The sequence below is a fragment of the Rhinatrema bivittatum genome, chromosome 6 (genome assembly GCF_901001135.1).
Source record: "Rhinatrema bivittatum chromosome 6, aRhiBiv1.1, whole genome shotgun sequence".
NCBI lineage: Eukaryota > Metazoa > Chordata > Amphibia > Gymnophiona > Rhinatrematidae > Rhinatrema > Rhinatrema bivittatum.
Window position 1 is genome coordinate 323,709,589 of NC_042620.1, and position 19,676 is coordinate 323,729,264.

The window sequence follows — 19,676 nt, forward strand, 5'->3', positions numbered from 1 at the left end:
AGGGTATACTAGATACAAGATGGTACACTCACAATAGTAGATGTCTGCAATGGTCTCTATGCCACAGAGAGTCTTCAGTACATACAGGAACAGGAGCCGTAGGCGAGCACTGGTTCCACAAACAGTCTGTAATAAAAACTCACAATTGTTGTATATGAAATGGCTTCTTAGAGTAGAAGAGAGTCTGTAAGAGATTCTAGGAACTTGGGCCCTCGTGGACGAGTACCGGTTCCTATCTGTGATCTTGCCAATGTAACTCTTGATCTCTGTACCTGCGATAACGTCTTGGACGGAAGGAAGTCTTCGGAGCTATAGGAATGTAGGCCCTCGTGGAGCGAGTACCGATTCCTATGTAATGGAACTCACTGTGTTCACGTCCGCGATCGCTTCCAGGCAATGAGGAGTCTTCCGAGTATTCTGGTAATCTGAAATCAAGAAGAGAGAGCGAAGCCCCCATGGAGCGGGTACTCCTGGTAAGTTTGAAAAGGCCGAGCAGTGAGGAAGACTTCCCCTCGCTAACTCGGATCGTTGTTGCAAGTATCGTGGACTGCCGAAGCAAGTCCTGTTGGAGTTCCTTGCTAACTCGTTAGAGGTTAGCAAACAAAGACCTTTTAAAGTGCAAATGGATGACATCACTACGGGGGGATGCCCCCGAGGTTCGCGCCCTTGCTGGTACAAAGTCTGGAGCACACGCGCGCCTTTAAGTCATCAAGAACATGTTGGATCCGGAGCTTCAGGCCAGCCCGGGGGAAGCCGCGGGCTGGCCAGAGCCGAAGGGAGTCGCATCCCAGGTAGAGAGGGTGGAGCGAGGGGAGAGAAGAGGCACAAATGCAATACCAGCAGCCAACAGGACTTAGGCGAGAGTCCCTCAGGATCATACAGAGTAAAGGAGTCTGGGCTGAGCTAAGGTCTGGACAGGCAGTGGTCAGACAATTACCAGGAGAAGGTCAGTGGTCAGGGCAGGCAGCAAGCAAGGCATAGACAAGGTCTGTAGCAAAGGTCAGTGGCAGCGGGCAGGCAAGTGAGTACTCATCCGTAGCAGAGGTCAGTGGCAGGGAAGAGAGTAGTCTGGGTCCATAGCAGGGGTCAATAACAGGCAGACAGGAGAGGAACCAGGATGAAGGAAGGCTAGACAGAAGACGGAGCAGGACAGACTGGGTGAAACAGGACTGGCTGGACAAGGCAAGGCAGGCTGGATGAGGCAAGGCAGGATCAGGAATGCAGGACCAACACACACTGTAACCAAGCAGAAGACACCTGTTGCTGATTCAAGGCTAGGGAGCACAGCTGGGCCCTTTATACCCAGCTGCATGATGTCATTGATGTGTGCCAGCAGTCTGGTTTCCTGCCATAGGGTCTTCATAAGCCACTGTGGTGTGCATGCACACCTAGAGGAACCCAGGATTGGTGACACTGATGGCATTCCTGCCGCACCAGAGGCTGAGTCAGTGCTGCTGGTCGTGGGTCAACCATGTGACCAGCAAACATTACAGTAGCCCCCCTCTAAGCCCTCTCCTAAGGCTTCTAGGCTTGGGTTTCTGGGGGAAATGTCAATGGAAGTCCTTTACCATCTGGGGAGCTTGAAGATTGTATGCAGGATTCCACAAATTCTCCTTGGGACCAAAGTGTTTCCATGAAATGAAATATTCCAGATGATTATGACACTTCCTAGAGTCTACGATTTCCTAGACCTCGAATTCAGTGTCTGTTTCAGATATTGCCTCTGTTGGACTTGGAGGATGATGTGAAAGCCATGATAGAAGCAAGGGCTTCAACAGTGATATGTGAAATACGTTATGGATTTTCAGCATGGGAGGAAGCCTTAACTGGTAGGCGATTGCCCCTATCTACTACAGGATGGGAAACTGCCCAATAAACCTAGATGTGAACTTGGTTGAGGGCATCTTGAGTTGTAGATTTCAGGTACTTAGCCACACCAGTTCTCCAGATTTGAATTGTGCTGGTCAGCACCTTTTGTCAGCTTTCTTTTTAAATCGACCAGCAGCTGTGGTGAGCAGTTTATCTGTTCTGCACCACAGATCCTTGAGATTGCAACTCATGGTGTTAGCCGCTGATCAGGAAACGGAGAGAGGTATTGGGAGTGGTAACCGAGGAGGGTGACCAAAGACTATCTGGAAGGGAGAGGATCCCAGAGAACTCCCCACGGAACTTTGCCCACGGAAGAGGGAAGCCCAATCATCTTGGCACTCATTCACGTATGCCCTTAGAAAACTTTTGAGGATTTGATTGATCCTTTCTGTTTGTCCATTTCTTTGCGGATAGTACGCAGAAGTGAAGTCCAGGGTGATGCCAAACTTTTCACAAAGACCTTTCCAGAAGCGCGCAGTGAACTGGACACCTCTGTCTGAGAGAATATGAGAACCAAGTCCATGTAAACAGAAGATATGTTGTATAAAGAGGCGGGCCAACTCAAAGTGAAAAGTAGGCTGAGTGGTTATATATTACATCAAGAACACTCTATTCATAATCTGATAAAGCAAAACTTAGTTTACTAAATGTTGTAAATATATGGTATGAAATCAGCAAAGAGAAACAATATCATAATGAATATCAGTACAAGCATACAACATCATAGTAGGCATTACATAGATTAATCAAGTAAATAAGACTGCAATCACAAAGATAAGAATACAGAAAAGGTATTATACAAAGAATACTCTCTTCATAGGTCCTCCACGCTATGGAATTGTGTATTCTCAAAATAAAGGACTGTACAATGCCAGGAACTTAACATATAGAAGCTATTCACTCTCTTGTTCGTGGCTCATTCAACACTCACCATTGCATACAGTTTTATATATCTTATTCTCTTTGATTTTAGTCCAGTGTTCTGCAAGTTAAGTGTTTCAATTTGCACCCATAGCTCTGACATTAGCCATCTAGAGATGTCACAGTTGTTACAGTAAGATGTACAACTTTAGCTATGGCTGTTAGGGAGATATCCTGTACTAGTCTCCTGAATGCTGGCTCTCAATGTTACCTCTTAGAACAATAAATGTTAGAGGAACCAAATTTCTCTTGCCTCCTATCTTATCAGCTCATCAGTAATAGCCAGACAGTGTGCTGAGACAGTGTTTCAGGCTTTAATAATTCTTATGCTTAAGCCGTGCTATGTACAATGTACATATTGATCCACATTTATCAGTTTGTCCATTTCTATTGCTAATCCCATACTCATGTTACAATGTCTTCTGAAAATCTTAACTAGCTCCCTAAAATAATCTTACATTCTGGTGCAGACTACAGATCAAGAAGCGAAACGAAGTGAGCCATCTTGGAAAAGTGATCCACCACTACCCATATAGCAGTGTGGTCCATTTGAGAGGGGAAGGTCAGTGACAAAGTCAGTGGCCAAGTGAGTCCAGGGTTCCTCGGGGCCTGGCAATGGCTGTTACAGCACCAAGGGTGAGTCCAAGAGCTCTAATGCCTTGCACAGGTGGGACAAGATTCCACATAATGATTCACGTCTTGCTTCACTTGAGGCCACCAAAGGCTCCAAGGTTCTGGTGACTCTGAAGCGCCTTGCCAGATAGGAATCATGAGCCCATTTGAATACCTTTTCCCTGAGTTGTTTAGGGATGTCAGTTTTCCCAGGTGGTATGGTGATGGCAGCAGCGGCCACAATTCTTGCCGGGAGATGATGGAACCCAGAAATAGCAAATCCTCTTGTTTGAAAGTGCATTTTTCTAGCTTAGTGTATTGCTTGTTCTCTCAAAGTCTCTGCAGGACCTGCTTAACATGCTGCTGATGTTGTGCCAGGGAATGAGAGAAAATGAGAATGTCATCCAGGTACACCACCACATGCGAGTAGAGAAGGTCCCAGAAAATCTCATTAACCTTGTGTTGGAAGACAGCAGGGGTGTTACATAGGCCGAATGGTATCACTAAATACTTATAATGGCCATCTCTGGTGTTAAAGGCTGTATTCCATGCTTCACCCTCACGAATCCATATAAGATTGTAGGCTCCATGCAGGTCAAGCTTGGCGAAGATTTGTGCCCCTCAGAACGGTCAAATAATTCCATGATAAGTGGCAGCGGATAGTAGTTCTTCCACATGATTGCATTGAGACCTCTGTAATTGATACACAGCCTAAGAGAGTCATCCTTTTCCTGACTGCACCTACAGGAGAAGTTGAGGGCCGGTTGAAGCCTCTCTCTAAGTTTTCTTGAATATACTTAGACATAGCCTGCATCTCAGGTTCTGACAAAGGATAAACTCAACCTCTATGGGGTGTCTTCCCTGGTAGAAGATCTATTGGTCAATCATGAGGGAGTAATGTCTCAGCTTGCTGCTTACTGAAGATGTTTGAGAGCACCACATATTGGGGCAGCAACCCTGGTAAGCTAGGAGGTGTTGCCTGAACTATGGGGACTGCTGGTAGGACAGGAGATAAACAGTTTTTCAGCAGGAAGAACTCCAATGAGCAATTTTCAGCATGTCCCAGTCAATGACAGGTTGGTGGAGGCAGAGACTGGGCAATCTGAAGATAATGGGACTAACCGCTTTGGGCAGCATATAGAAGTTGATATATTTGCTGTGAAGAATGCCTGTCTGCATCTTAAGGGGAGCAGTGACCAATGTCAGACGACTGGGCAGAGGATCTCCATAGACAGAAGAGAGTGAGGGCACTTGCCAAGGTGGTTGTAGACAGATTAAGTTACCGAACCAGTGCCTTTTCAATAAAGTTACCTCCTGCTCCTCAATCAAGGAAGGACTCAGTGTAGATCATAGTCTCCCCAATGGTGAGACAAACAAGGACCATTAAATCCATGCTGTCTTGTGATGAAAGCTATTAAGATAGCTGTATTTTAAAAAGGTTTGGACAAGTTCCTGGAGGAAAAGTCCATTAATCATTATTAAGATAGAGTTGAAGAAATCCCTTCTTTTCCTTGGGATAAGCAGCTTGGAATCTATCTACCCCATGGGATCCTGCCAGGTTCTTGTGACCTGGCTTGGACACGGTTGGAAAAAGGATACTGGGCTTGATAGGCCCTTGGTCTGACTCAGTATGGCAAGCCATATGTTCTTATGTTCTTGTAATCCATTGGATTTCAGAAATTGCCCTCATCTCTATTTTAGCAGCGATTCTATTAATTTGCTCACCAAAAAGGTTAAACTAAATGGCCTGCAGTTCCCAGCCTTCTCCTTACTTCCATTTTTATGAACAGGAACCACATCTGTGCACCTCCAGTCCTCTGACTCTAAAGAAGCATTTAAAAGGTCAGCCAGCAGAGCTGCCAGGACATCTCTACGTTCTCTTAGTACCCTCGGATGTATTTCATCCGGCCCCATCGCCTTATCCACATTGGGCCCAAAACTGAAGCATGGCCGTTCAAGTAACTTAGCCAGATATGAGTTATCTGGCTAAGTTACAAGGGATATTCAGTGGCATGGCTAAGCCACTACTAAGCCAAATAAGTTATACCTGGCTAAGTTAAACCTGCTCGTTGGCAGGTAAAATTTACTAGCACAACTTATCCGGCTAAGGCTGAATATCGCTATTTAGCCAGATAAGTTATCCGGCTATGTAGCGCTGCCCAGAACCGCCCACCGCCCGCCCTCAATCAGGATGGCTAAGAGATAGCCAGATAAGTTACTTATCCGGCTATCTAGCAGCTGCTGATTTTCAGTGGACTGCTAGATAGCCAGAAATGTAGAACTTATCTGGCTATCGAATGCTGAACGCACTTTCAATATCAGAATATCAGGTCCTTTAAGTTTGTTAGCTCCTCACAAACATACCTTTCATAAAATTGATTGAGATTTATCTCATTTCCAATCTTATTTCTGTTTGTTTGATGTGGTCTTGCTTCAGGCCCTTCCAGAGTGAATGCCAAACAGAAATATTTGTTAAGCAATTTTGCTTTTTCCTCATTAGCCTCTACATATTCTTCTGCTTCACCTCTGAGTCTCACAATGCTACTTATGCGCTTCCTTCTGTCACTAAAATATCAAAAAAAAAGTCTTGCTCAACCCCCCCCCCCCCTCCGTTTTACCAAATTTGCTATTTTTTCTTCTATTTTGTTTCATAATTGTACATCACTTTGGGCTTTTTTTTTTAAGTAAGGCGATTAATAAATGTAATAAATAAAATATTTGAATTTTTGCATTCCTGACTATTTTCTCAGATTCTCTCAATTTTTCCAGATATTGTCGCCTGTCTTCCTCTTTATGCAACTTCTTGTAGTTGATGAACGCTAACCTTTTCAGCCACTTCTTTAGAAAACCATAGCGGCCTATTTTTCCTCTTTCCTTTATTTACTTTCTTAACTAAAAGGTTAGCTGCCCTTACGGTAGCTTTTACTTTTGCCCAGTGCCCACTGCTCTTCTACTTCCCCCTAGATTTTCCCATCCAGCTAATGATTCCTTGAGGTACTTCCCTCTTTTAACAAAATTAGTTTTCCTTACATCAATATAAGAAACTTATTGAAAATGCCAAAAAATAATTTTTTAGGAAAAAATTAGAGGAGTCATTGCATAACCCAAGAGAACTCTTTAGAATTGTCAATAATTTAATAAAACCACCAAATAGAGATGAAGGTCTATCCGAAAATAAATGCAATGATGTAGCTTTATTCTTTAAGGAGAAAATTGATTCGTTAATTCTGAATAATAACGTCAACTCTAGCCAAGAAGTCATAATGCCAGAAAAACCCGATATTAAGTTGAAAGACGGCTATTACAAATTACTAACCTTACGTAGGCTTAAAACTTTTTTAGATTTTACAGACTTTAGGTCTGTATTACAGTCGCTTATTTTTGCTAATTTGGATTATTGTAATTCATTGCTCCTTGGTTTACTGACATCCAGTATCCGCCCACTTCAAGTTCTACAGAATGCTGCCGCACGAATCTTAACCTGCCAAAGAAAAAGGGATCAAATTACCCCAACATTGATCAAATTACACTGGCTCCCAATTCAATATTGTATTCAATACAAGGTTGCTTGTATAATTTACAATGTTATCTATGGAGACCATACTGAATGGCTTAACACTTTGATACGCCTTCATGTACCACAGAGGAACTTAACGATCTGCTGACAAGGGTCTCCTATCAGTTCCCACCATTAGATCTGCCAAGTTAAGCCATGTAAGGGAGCGTGCTTTATCTATTGCGGGGACAAAACTTTGGAACTCCTTACCAACATCTTTGAGACTGGCTACAGAAAAGAAACAACTTAAATCTGAACTAAAGACTTGGTTATTTAAATGTACTTTTACGGAGCATGAAAATACAGATAAGAATGTCAATAAGAATTCGAGATGCAACAAATGAGTAGAAAAACAGCGTGTTCATTTAAATCTACTGACTATCACAAAGGCTACCAACATTTTTTACTAGTTTTTGGTTTTATTATTGTTCTATTACGTATTTTGTTTTTAATGTTTTATTATGCTCTTATGTTGACTAGGTTTTATTAGTTTTATTTCATTCGTTTTAACAGCTAATTTATTTTCTTACCCTGTGTAGTTTTTAGCTGTTACTATTTTATGAATTATTGTATTTTCTTGTAATATTCTAATCTTTGTAAACCGGTGTGATGGTCCGTCTGATACATCGGTATATAAACAACAATAAACTAAACTAAACTAACTGAAGTCTAGGACCCTCGCCTTTGAATGAGCATTTATGTGCTGCACTGGATTCCAGATGACCATCCACTATAACATCAGAAATACTGTCCTTGCTGGTAAGCGCCATATCCGATATCGCCCCCTCCCGTATGGGCTCCATTACCAGCTGACAAAACAATTCTGTCTTCAGAGAATCCAGGATTTCCCTGCTTCTAGAAGGCACTGCAGCGGGGAAGTCCCAATAAACATCCAGCAGATTGAATTCCTCTAGCAATAGCACCTCCCCTTTCATAGTAATTTTTTGTGAATATTCTCTGTCTCCATTTTTTCTGTCTCTGATGGAGGTCTGTATATTTACACCAATATAAACAGGTGTTCTAGTCCTCCTTACCTCGTAAGCCCTGCAATTCTGTTGCGTTAATATTATTTTTTTTTATATATAGTGCCACGCCTCCTTCTTTCCTTCCTATCCAAATGGTATAACTATAATCCTTCATGCTATAACTATATCCTGATCATGATTGTCCATTTATCACATCTCGGTGACAGCCACTACATCTAAATTATAGGGATGTGGATTTGTTTTAACCAAATTTGCAAAAACGCAACGCATTTATTTAATTTGGGAGGCCCCGAAATGAAACAAGGGGTTCCCCCTGAGTGAAACCAATCTTATTCATTCAATTAAAACTTACAGCAGGCCTATGCCTAGGCCCATAACTGGAGCCGCAGCCTAGGCATGAGTCAAAGCCGGAAACTCGGCCTAGGCCCAAATTGGAGCCTCACCTAGGGCATAGGCCTGAGACCCAAACAAGGGCATCCATAGTCGCAACCAAGACGGATCTTGATGCCTGGACCTCGACCCAGGCACTGGCCCAATGCCAGAGTCCAGTCCAGAGGCTGGGTCCCAACATATCACCTGTGCACCTGTTTTACCTTCTCTCCCAGAGCCATGAAGTCACTTTTAATACAATCTGTGTGGTACCTAGCAGCATCATTTGTGCCAACATGGATGAGCAGCATCGGATAGTAGTCAGTAGACTTGAGAATTTTCAGCCATTTTTCTGTAATGCCTTGGATTCTGGCACACAGCAAACAGCACACGTCCTGAAATAATATGTTGGTGCCCCTCTGAAGCAAGTCACCAACCACAACTAACTTCTGGCACTTAGATGTGGTAGCTGTTGAGCCCAGAGCTTTGGTTCCTCCTCATCCTGGGATGGTTTCTCCTCCATTTCCAGGGCTGCATACCGGTTCTTTAGTTCAAGGGAAGTCAGAGCAATGGCATAGAATTTAGTTAGGCTGTCATCTTGTGGTCCAATTTCACGTTCCCCTCTGCTTGAGGTTTCCATCTTTGGCGCCTCGATAAGCATTTCATCGATGAGGTCCTCATTCTCCCGGATACGTCTCAGTCTTGTTACCTCCTCTCTGAGTTCAGCCACCTGCTTACTGAGGGAGTTTATCTCATGGCTGGACTTGGAGCCCATGATTCCGGAAATCCAGAAGGAATCTCTGGTGCACGGCTCCTGGCTGAGGAAAATAAAAAGGAAAAAACCCTGGGGGTTGTTGCAAATGAAGGCTCATGGCACTGAAACACAGCTCCTGTTCGAAATGAGTTGTAAGCCCAAAGGAGCAGGAGGAAACTGCTAGACCAAAACAAACATTAAAAAAAAAAGTGCAGGCCTTTATTTGGAGGTGGAAGTTACTAAAACATCTGCAGAATGAATGGGAAAGACACAAAGGGAACTCAGTAGTGGTGGAGAGAAGGAGGTGGAGACCAGTAAGACTGGTGACAGTACAAAGGGGCAGCTAGGGAGGTCCTTAACTGCCAACATCTTCTATATTTATTTAGAGCAACGCGTTGCACAATATTTCTGGGTTCTTCACTTTTAGGACTAGCAGTGCTGCATTTCTTCACAGCTGCTTCAATCTCTCTTCAGCTTCAGGAAGTCTCATCTGATTTGTGCCAAGTAAAGGTGCCCAAAAAACAAATTTGTGCCAGAAAAGAAAAACAAACAAGCATATTGAACAATGAAGAGGAAAAATGCTAGACCAATGTTTCCCAACTTTGTAAAGCCCAAGGCATAACAAAAATGTTGTTTGGCACACCAACCTCCACAGGGCAGGCAGTGCTCTGCAAACATAGAAAAAAGAGCTACAGAAGCACTGAAAGCCCCACATGTCTCTCTTACAAATATTACAACAAAGGGGGGGGGGGGGGATACACAATGTACCATCTCCTTCTAATTGGCTCAGTTAGTTCCCTTGGGTGCTGCGTGTGGCTGCCACAGCTCCTCCACTGCTGCCCTATAATCAGAGTGAATCAAATCCAGTGTCCAGTACACACTGGTCTTGTCTCACTCAGCCTGGGGTAAGACAGAGTCTGGAAGGATTCAAAAAAGGAGACTCAAGAAGAGAAAGATGAGGAAGGCTCTTATTTACACGTTCATACTCCCTTAGCAAGCTAAATTTAACTAAGAACTCAACAAAATTAAGATGAAGGCAGCAATCCAGCAGCAAGAGGGGAGCCTTCCAGTCTTCTGTATTGAATGTCACATGTATGATTTTTTACCCATCTGGCTCTCAGAGAACGAGTCCGATTCTCTGGAGGCTAGAGTGGCAGACCTAGAGGAGCTGAGGCAGACATAGAAGTACATACATGAGACCTTTAGGGACACAGTAGCCAAATCCCAAATCCAGTTTGACAGCCCTGGTGCTGCCTTGGAGGAGGAAGGTCTCCTGGTTGGAGAGCATCAAACTGGTGCAGCAGAAAGTGATCCTGAGCAAGGACCTGCTCTCCAGGTGACGCATTGTCCTCTCGTACTGAGGATGTGTCTCCCAGGGCTACTGCCCAGGAGGGAAAAGTTAGGTTGGCTGTAATAGTTGGTGATTCGATTATTAGGAATGTAGATAGCTGGGTGGCTGGTAGGCGTGAGGATCGCCTGGTAACATGCCTACCTGGTGCGAAGGTGGCAGACCTCGCGCATCACCTAGATAGGATTTTAGACAGTGCTGGGGAGGAGCCGGCTGTCGTGGTACATGTGGGCACCAACAACATAGGAAAATGTGGGAGGGAGGTTCTGGAAGCCAAATTTAGACTCTTCGGTAGAAAGCTTAAATCCAGACCCTCCAGGGTAGCGTTCTCTGAAATGCTCCCTGTTCCACGCGCAGGTCCCCAGAGGCTGGCAGAACTCCGGAGTCTCAATGCGTGTACAAGACGATGGTGCAAGGAAAAGGGAGTCAGTTTTGTAAGAAACTGGCACCTTCTGAGGAAGGGGGAGTCTTCCCCGAAAGGACCAGGGTGGAACCAGGCTGCTGGCACTAACCTTTAAAAAGGAGATAGAGCAGGTTTTAAACTAGTAAAAAGGGGAAAGCTGACAGTGGCTCAGCAGTGCATGGTTCGGAGGGAGGTATCTTCGAAGGATACTAATGAAGCAGGAGAGTTAGGACACACCAACAGATGGGTTCTAAGAACAGCAAAAGTAGTCCATGTGCCTATAAGTAAAGAATCACCTGAGCTAAAAGATTCCAAATTATCTCTGAACACCAGGCTGTTAGCACAAACAAAAAACACACTGAAATGTCTGTATGTCAATGCCAGAAATCTAAGAAGTAAGATAGGAGAGTTAGAGTTTATAGCAGTAAATGATGAGATAGACTTCATTGGCATCTCAGAGACATGGTGGAAGAAGGATAACCAATAGGAAAGTGTCATACCAGGTAACAAATTATATTGCAGTGATAAGGAGGAGCAATTTGGTTGTGGAGAGTGGTGCTTTATGTTTGGGATGGCATCGAGTCCGATAGGATAAGGATCTTGCAAAAGACTAAATCCATAATAGAATCTTTATGGGTAGAAATCCCTTATGTGTTGGGGAAGACTATAGCGACAGAGGTATACTACTGTTCACCTGGCCAAAATGGTGAGATGGACAGTAACATGCTAAGAGAAAAAAGGTAAGCTAACCAAAGTGTTAGAGCAGTAATAATGGAAGATTTCAATTACCCCAATATTGACTGGGTAAGTGAAACATCAGGGCATGCTAGAGAGATAAAGTTCCTGGGTGGAATAAATGGCAGCTTTATGGAGCAATTGGTTCAGGAACTGACAAGAGAGGGAGCTATTTTAGATCTAATTCTTAGTGGAGCACAGGATTTAGTGAGAGAGGTTACGGTGGGGTCGCTGGGCAATAGTGATCATAACATGATCAAATTTGAATTAATGACTGGGAAGGGGGACAAAAAGTAAATCCATGGCTCTAGCTCTAAACTTTCAAAAGGGAAACTTTGATAACATGAGAAAAATAGAAAAAAAACTGAAAGGAGCAGCTACAAAGGTTAAGAGTGTACAACAGATGTGTACATTGTTAAAAAAAATACCATCTTAGAAGCACAGTCCAGATGTATTTCATACATTAAGAAAGGTGGAAGGAAGGCCAAACAAATTGTTATAATTAGTGAGGTTTGGGTGGACCCTTGGACACTGTGGCAGCTGACCACGCCCACGGGGGGGGGGGCAGTCCCGTGAGGGGCCACAGGTCAGGCTCAGCTGAGGACACACAAACACAGACATTGATCTTTATTTAAACAATGTTGTGTAGCCACCAGAGGTGGCAGTGATGACTAGTTGAATTAGCCCGACTGGGCTAGTATCCCTCAGACACTGGAACAGTGACTCCTCCGGTAGCAGTGCTGTAGTTGAAAGAACTGAGAATGATGAGTACAGTGGAATATGCACAAGCCCCAGTATGGAGAACCCCAGGATAGGAAGAGCAGGCCCTCGAGGAGCGAGTACCTGATCCCTGAGAGGCTTGTAGGAGATGTACTCATACAGCGGTTCCACCTAGGAGATGGCACTAGGGCTGGAACGGAGGCAGGCCCTCGAGGAGCGAGTACCTGGTTCCAGGGAAAGCTCTGAGGTGGAGATGGTAATACTCACTGGTGTTGAAGATAGCGAATCTTTCCAGGCAGAAGAGATGGTAGGAACAGGCAACGAGTCAGGGAACATGGACCCTCGAGGAGCGAGTACCGGTTTCCTGATAGCGACCTGAAAAGCAAGTGAGGCCCCCAAGGAGCGGGTACCCTGTTAGCATTGAGTCCAATGAAGAGTGGAGGCAGGGTAGCTGGGTATGGAGAGCGAATCCCATCCATAAGATACCCCTTGCTAAGTCAAAGGCTAGCAAACATCGTAGGCTTTAAATATCCAGGCAGCGTGATGTCATCACAGGGGACGCCCCTGAGGTTCGCACCAAGTAGGAAATGAGAGCGAGAGCCGCGCGGCGCACGCACGCCCTAAGGTAATAACGGAGCATGGCGGGAGGCAGCGCCCATCCTCTCCGGGGACGCCGGAGAGGATGGCAGACAGATGCCACGGCAGCCAGGCGTCCATTAACAGCAAGAGGAGGTGCAAAGAAAGAAAGGTAGGCGGAGTGAAGCCGTCGGGAAGGGACGGTTGCAACATATGGTTTAATGGGACATAGCCAGCATGGATATGAGAGAGGTCTTTAAAATCATGAGAGGTCTAGAACAGATACATGTGAATCGGTTATTTACTCTTTCAGATAATAGAAGGACTAGGGGGCACTCCATGAAGTTAGCATTTAGCACATTTGAAACTAATCGGAGAAAATTCTTTTTCACTCAACGCACAATTAATCTCTGGAATTTGTTGCCAGAGGATGTAGTTAGTGCAGTTGGTGTAGCTGGGTTTAAAAAAGGTTTGGATAAGTTCTTGCAGGAGAAGTCCATTGATTGCTATTAATCAATAGGAAATAGCCACTGCTTGTTGCCGGCATTAGTAGCATGGGTTCTATTTCATGTTTGGGTATTTGCCAAGTACTTGTGACTTGGATTGGCCACTGTTAGAAACAGAAGGCTTGGCTCAATGAACCCTTGGTCTGACCCATTATGGCAATTTCTTACGTTTTTATGTTCTTATGTAAGTGCTGTGTGCATTGTTTGTGCTGTATAAAATGGGGCCTAGCTAACTATACCCTGCATGCAGCCCATTCGTTACCACATGACGGGACTCGAGCTGTAGCTAGGAGTAGGAGGCACGTTCTCAGAAAGGAGCTCCTACCAGCAAGGGTGAGCATTGGTGCTGAGAAAACAGCCTAGGTCCTGGCCTGGATTTGAGCATTAGGCCATGGTGTCTTTCCCATGGCACACCTGATCAGGTCTTAAGGCCTACAGGTTGGGACACACCGTGCAAGACAATAAAGAGAAATCATAAAGCTGAAGCCCTAATGAAGTAGAATTTTAAACTCTGTTGCACTTTCCAGTGTTCCCTGCTTATAATTACATCACTTGCTGAATCTTTATACATCCATTTTTAAAATGTATTTATTTAGGAGATTTATAGTCCACTAATCCTAAATAATTGCTCTTCGCAGATTACAAACAATATAAAAATATACATCTTGCAAATACACTGAACTCACATAGCATCCGTATGCAGACGTTTCCTGTGGACAGCATCTCTTCTTTTGTACTGGGTTGATTTTAAGACTCGCGCGTCGGCGCGTATATGTTATAAAATACGGGTCCTGCGCACACACGTGTGCCGGATTTTCATGTCCACGTGTGCGGGCGGATGACCAGCTCTGTGCGCGGGGGGGGGGAGAATTTTAGAAAAATATGCATGGCGATGCAATCGGGCCTCCCCCAGTTCCCTCCCAGTCTGCTCCAATTAAGAAGCGGAGTGGGAGGGACCTTTCCTAACCCTAACCCTACCCTTCCTACCTTTTTCTCCTCTCCTCCCTGACCCCTAACCTAACCCTATCTAGCCCCTAATTTTTTATTTTAATATTTACTGCTCCTCTGGAACAGAAGTATCTTCCGCGCGCCAGGAGCTGGCCGGCACACGCTTCCCCAGGACAGCGGCTAATTGCACTCTCCCGGCCCGCCTCCCGCCCTGCCCCTCCACGCCCAGACTACATCCCCTGTGCCACCCCTTTCAGCAGGCCTGGCAATTCGGCGTGTAACCCCCGAAATTTATGCGTGCAGCCCTTTAAAATCAGGCCTTATGTGGGGATGATAAGTCCATCAATTGCTACTCATAGCTCTCCTTTAAATTAAATTAGACAGTCTATAAGCTTAAACTGAATTAGAGAAAGGGTAGTAAGCATTCAGCATTTATTCCAGGCATAAAATGGAAGAACATTTTTAGTTCAGTACATGGGCCCCACGCTTTGAAAACTCTCACTTAAGATAACTGAATTATGAACCTACATGAAAAATACAGGATTGGACAATAGCCAGAGATTAAAGCCTTGACCATTGACACTGCTGCACTCAAGTTTCAAACTTGTGCTAAATCAGCCCCTCTTTGTGTCACAACCCTCCTTCGAGAGCAATCACATTCCCTGTAAACTAGTCAAACCGGCTTTGCAAGAGGTTAGGAAGCCACACAAACCTGAAAACCCGACTCCTTCACAAGAGCAGCAGGATACAGACAGAGCTCAGGAGGTCTCAGGAAACAAGACAAGATTCCATCTCAATCCATGTGAGAAGCTTGCCTGGAAATGGCAGACAACCCTCCATTCAGAGAATTTACATTGTAATAAAGTAAACGATGGCAGAAAAAGAGCAACCCACCCATCCTGTCTACCCACCACTTTCTAGTCACGCTGTTACTGATATATCACAGCCGGCAGCTGTAGAAGCTTCATGGCTTGTACAATATGGCTTCTCATCAACACCTTGATCAACTGTGTCACACTGATTGGAGCAGAGGGAGGCCAGAGCCCCAAGATAAGATACCCAGCGCTTTGTTCCAGCAAAATCTTGAAACAGGATTACCCAAACTGGGAAGTGAGTCAAGACAGGGAGAGCTGTGACACAAAGAGGAGCTGAATTAGCACAGGCTTGAAACTTGTCTTCCTGGGAATCAGCTTGCCTAAGGTGGTGAACAACATAAAATCACAAAAAATGTAATGTGCAGCCAAATCAAAGTAAAAACATATCCCAATTCCCCACCACTGCCCACCCTTCCCTCCAAACTCTCAACCAATGTCACCACCATTACCTACTACCCTCCCCATCCCAAACTTCCCAACAGCCACCATTATCAATCACTACTATAATCAACATCTGCCATAGACTGTAACCCCACCTCTTATTTACCTAATCTACTCCTCCTATCAGCCCTCAAAGCTTTTATACTCTAGCCAGCTAACCTACCAGAAACAGTAGTCATGGCTTCAGTTTCTTTCTAAATTAAATAAACTTCTCTTCCAGCCTACTTTCCAAGGGAGCTGAATTCCAAAGCTGCAGACTCACAACTGAAAATACTCTTTTGCGATAGGCAGTCTTCTTAGTTCTCCCCTAGAGGTAACCTGTAGATAGGCATTCTGAGCCAAGCAAAGAGTGCTCTTCAGATGGTGTCCCTCCAAGCTAACCAACAGCTTGCATAAATATTCTGGACCATTATCTCTCGTCACTCGAGGTATCATAGCCATGATCTTAAATGTCACTGGTAATCAGTGTAAAGAACAGAATAAAGGGGGCCGCACTAAGACGCTGACAGAACCCAGAAAAATCACACGGGCAGCCATATTCTTGTTGCGCCGGAGGTGGACCCTTGGGCCGAGGTGGGGTTGACACTACCCGTAGAAGGGATCCTACGGGTCCCCACTGTTAGGGTTTTGTATGTTTGTGGGCCCCTGGGCCGATGGGAGTGATAGTACCACCCACAGGGAGAAGCCCTGTGAGTCTCACCATCGGGAGGCGAGGTCTCGGCAGGTTTCAGACATAGCTGTGGAATAGTCTTTATTAGAGAGAGAATGGGACTGCCCGAGAAGCAGGCAGTGCAGAGACAAGCACAATGTTCGTGAGATGGGGTAGACCCAGAGGGAATACCTCCTAGTAAAAATCCGGTAATGGTCCGCAGAGCGGGGTACACCGATAAGGTCCTCTCGTAGAGATGGCTTGGTAGTGGCTTGCAGCGCAGGGTACACCAGCGGGGTTCCTCAAGTAGGTCAGGAATGGTAGTGGCCCTCAGAACGGCGTACGCCAGAGGATTCCCACAGATAATGGTATGAAGGAGGTCCACAGGATGAGGTGCTCATAGAAGGTCCTAACAAGGTGAATGCGGTAGTGGCCCGCAGCGTGGGGTACACTGGAGATAGGAAGTAATCCAACGATTCAGAGTACTCACAGCAAGGTGCTTTCCAGCAGTAGTCCTGGGATGCAGGGTAGAGCAATAGCCCAAGGCAGAAGGTTCTCCGAGGAGCAGATAGCCAGAGACAAGGAAGGGCCCCTGAGGAGCGGGTACCCAGAGGGTGTCTCGCCAGAGTAGGAGCTGAACAGAAGTCCATAGCGTGAGGTGCGGAATCAGCAATGAGGGAACTCGTTGCCAAGTCGTCAGTGGTCAGGTTCAGTCAGCTTAAGTATCCGGGAGTGGAGACGTCATCAGCGGAGGACACCCCTGAGGTTCCTGCCAAGCAGTGCTTAACCTGACCTGTGAACACACGCGCGCGCGCGCCTGCCTACCTATGTGATCCCGGAGTCAAGACGGCGGTCGACAGTGCCCATACCGTCCCAGGAACGCCAGGTGGGTCAGCAGTAGCTGGCGGAGGCCGCCACTTTCCCCAATGGAGTCACTGAAGAGAAGAGAGAGGTGAGCAAAAGTCGCAGCCGTCTGCGACCGGGCGTAACAGTACCCCCCTTCTTAAGGCCCCCCCAAGGGGGGTTTGGTTTTCTAGGGTGCGAGATGTAGAACTGTTTGATCAATTCCTTGTCGAGGATGTTGCTCGCAGGCTCCCAACTATTTTCTTTGGGACCAAAACCTTCCCATGCGATGAGGTATTCCCAGCGCCTTCCATGCTTCCTGATGTCTAAGATGTCCTCTACCTGGTATATAATCTCCTCTTCAGCAGTTAGAGGTTGGGGTTCAGGTGTTTTCTTCGAGAACTCAGACAGGATGAGTGGTTTTAAAAGCGAAATGTGGAAGGCGTTGTGGATTTTCAAAGTGGGTAATCACAGACTATAGGTGACTAGACCTAGGCGACGAAGTACTGCAAAAGGCCCGATGTACCTGGGAGCGAAGCGAGCAGAGGGCAGCTTCAAACGGATGAATCGGGTGCTAAGCCACACCTTGTCTCCGGGAGTCAAATGAGAAGCCACACGATGACGAGCATCGTAGAATTTCTTGGCCTTTTGACCAGCTTGCTGCAGTAGTTGCTTCGTATGCTCCCAGAGTTGGTGCAGCTCTTGTGCAGATACCTGTGCCGCTAGAGATGACACTGACAGTGGTAAAGGTAGAGGTGACAGAGGTTGACGTCCGTTGACAATTTGAAAAGGCGATGAACCAGTTGAAGCAGACTGGTGAGAGTTTAAGGCAAACTCGGCCCACGAAAGAAGATCGGACCAATCACTCTGCCTAGTGTTCATATATATGGATGGTAGGCGGATGTGAGGTCCAGAGAAATATCGAATTTCTTGCATAGCGATCTCCAAAATTTTGCCGTAAATTGTAATCCACGATCCGATAGGATGTGTCTTGAGAGTCTGTGAAGGCGAAAAATATGATGGATGAATAACTTCACTAATTCAGGTGCAGAGGGAAGACCGGGTAATGCCACGAAGTGAGCCATCTTCGAAAAGCGGTCTACTGTAACCCAGATAGTGTTGTTGCCACTGGATGGAGGTAAATCCATGATAATGTCCGTGGCTATATGCGTCCACGGTTCGCTTGGAGCAGGAAGCAGTTGGAGGAGTCCCCAGGGGCGGCCAGATAGTGGCTTTTGACGGGTGCTGGTTGGACGTGACTCTACGTAAGTTTGGACATCTTTTCTCATAGAGGGCCATCAATAATATCTTTGTAACGAGGAGAGCATCCTAGCCTGTCCAGGATGGCCTGTGAGTAGAGTCATGTGCCCATCTAAGGATCTTCCTTCTGAGCGATCGGAGAACCACAGTCTTTCCGGCTGGCACTATGTGTGTGTGGCAGCGAGGAGAACCCTCGCTGGGTCGATGATGTGGCATGGCATGTCAGGGACGTCTTCTGTGGTGAATGAACGAGAAAGAGTGTCGGCTCGGATATTCTTGTTTGCTGGCCAATATCGCAAGATGAAATTGAATCGGGTAAAGAATAGAGACCACTGGGCTTGTCTGTGATTCAGGTGTTGAGCGTGGTGCAGGTATCTAGGTTTTTGTGGTCGTAGACAGTGATTTGATGCTGTGTTCCTTCAAGCCAGGGCACCATTCCTCGAAGGCCAACTTAACCGCTAACAGTTCTTTGTCTCCTATTCCGTAGTTGTGCGCCACGGGAGAGAATCGCAGGGAGAAAAAGGAGCATAGGTGTAACGTGTTATTGGCGGAGTGTTGGCTGAGGTGTGGAATCAGCAATGAGGGAACTCGTTGCCAACTCATCAGTGGTCAGGTTCGGTCGGCTTAAGTATCCGGGAGTGGAGATGTCGTCAGCGGGGGATGCCCCTGGGTTCCCGCCAAGCAGTGCTTAAGCTGACCTGTGAGCGCGCGCGCCTATGTGATCCCGGAGTCAAGATGGCAGTCGGCAGCACCCAAGCCGTCCCGGGAACGCCAGGTGGGCCGGCGGTAGCTGGCAGAGGCCGCCACTTTTCCCAGTGGAGTCACTGAAGAGAAGAGAGAGGTGAGCAGAAGTGGTTGCAGCCGTCTGCGACTGACGGGCATAACACCCACCGTCGACAGGCGGAGTGGGCTGAAGGATGGAGGCCGGCTGGCACTTCACCAATACTAGCCCTCGTTCCCTGCGGGTTGAGCCTTTGGTTACCGGGGCCGGCTGGGCTTAGGTGGGCCTCAGTATGTCATTGTCAATGGAAAAGCAGAGAGGTCACCCAGTGGCAGCAACAGCAAAATGGAGAAATCTGTACTGGACGAGGTAGAGTCCCGGAAACCCGGGCGCCAATAAAACCAAAGTCAGACAGAGGGCACCCGAGCAAGAACAGGCCAAAGCCTGAATAGGCTAAGTCCAGGACGTAGACTGAAGAGGCGTCGTAGAGCAAGCTGGAGTCAGGGCTGCCGGCAATCAAGGAGTGGTGGCAAGGCAAGGCTGAGGTCTGGGCGAGGAGAGAGTCGATAGCGTAGTCAGGCAAT

At 46.2% G+C, this 19,676-nt stretch overlaps 1 protein-coding gene across 4 annotated transcripts in view; it reads right to left on the reverse strand.

Moving 5' to 3' along the window:
- The window catches only part of KIAA1210 (KIAA1210 ortholog), a 228,882-nt gene that overhangs the window by 149,543 nt on the left and 59,663 nt on the right, over positions 1 to 19,676 (reverse strand). The window contains exon 1 of one of the 4 annotated variants that reach the window (XM_029607595.1): positions 6,719 to 6,843. The exons of 2 other annotated variants lie outside the window; for them this stretch is intronic. The gene's annotated coding sequence lies outside the window, so the exon portion shown is untranslated. Of the gene's footprint in view, positions 1 to 6,718; positions 6,844 to 19,676 lie in introns of those variants that run through there. One more of the 4 variants, XM_029607597.1, reaches the window with a different exon arrangement.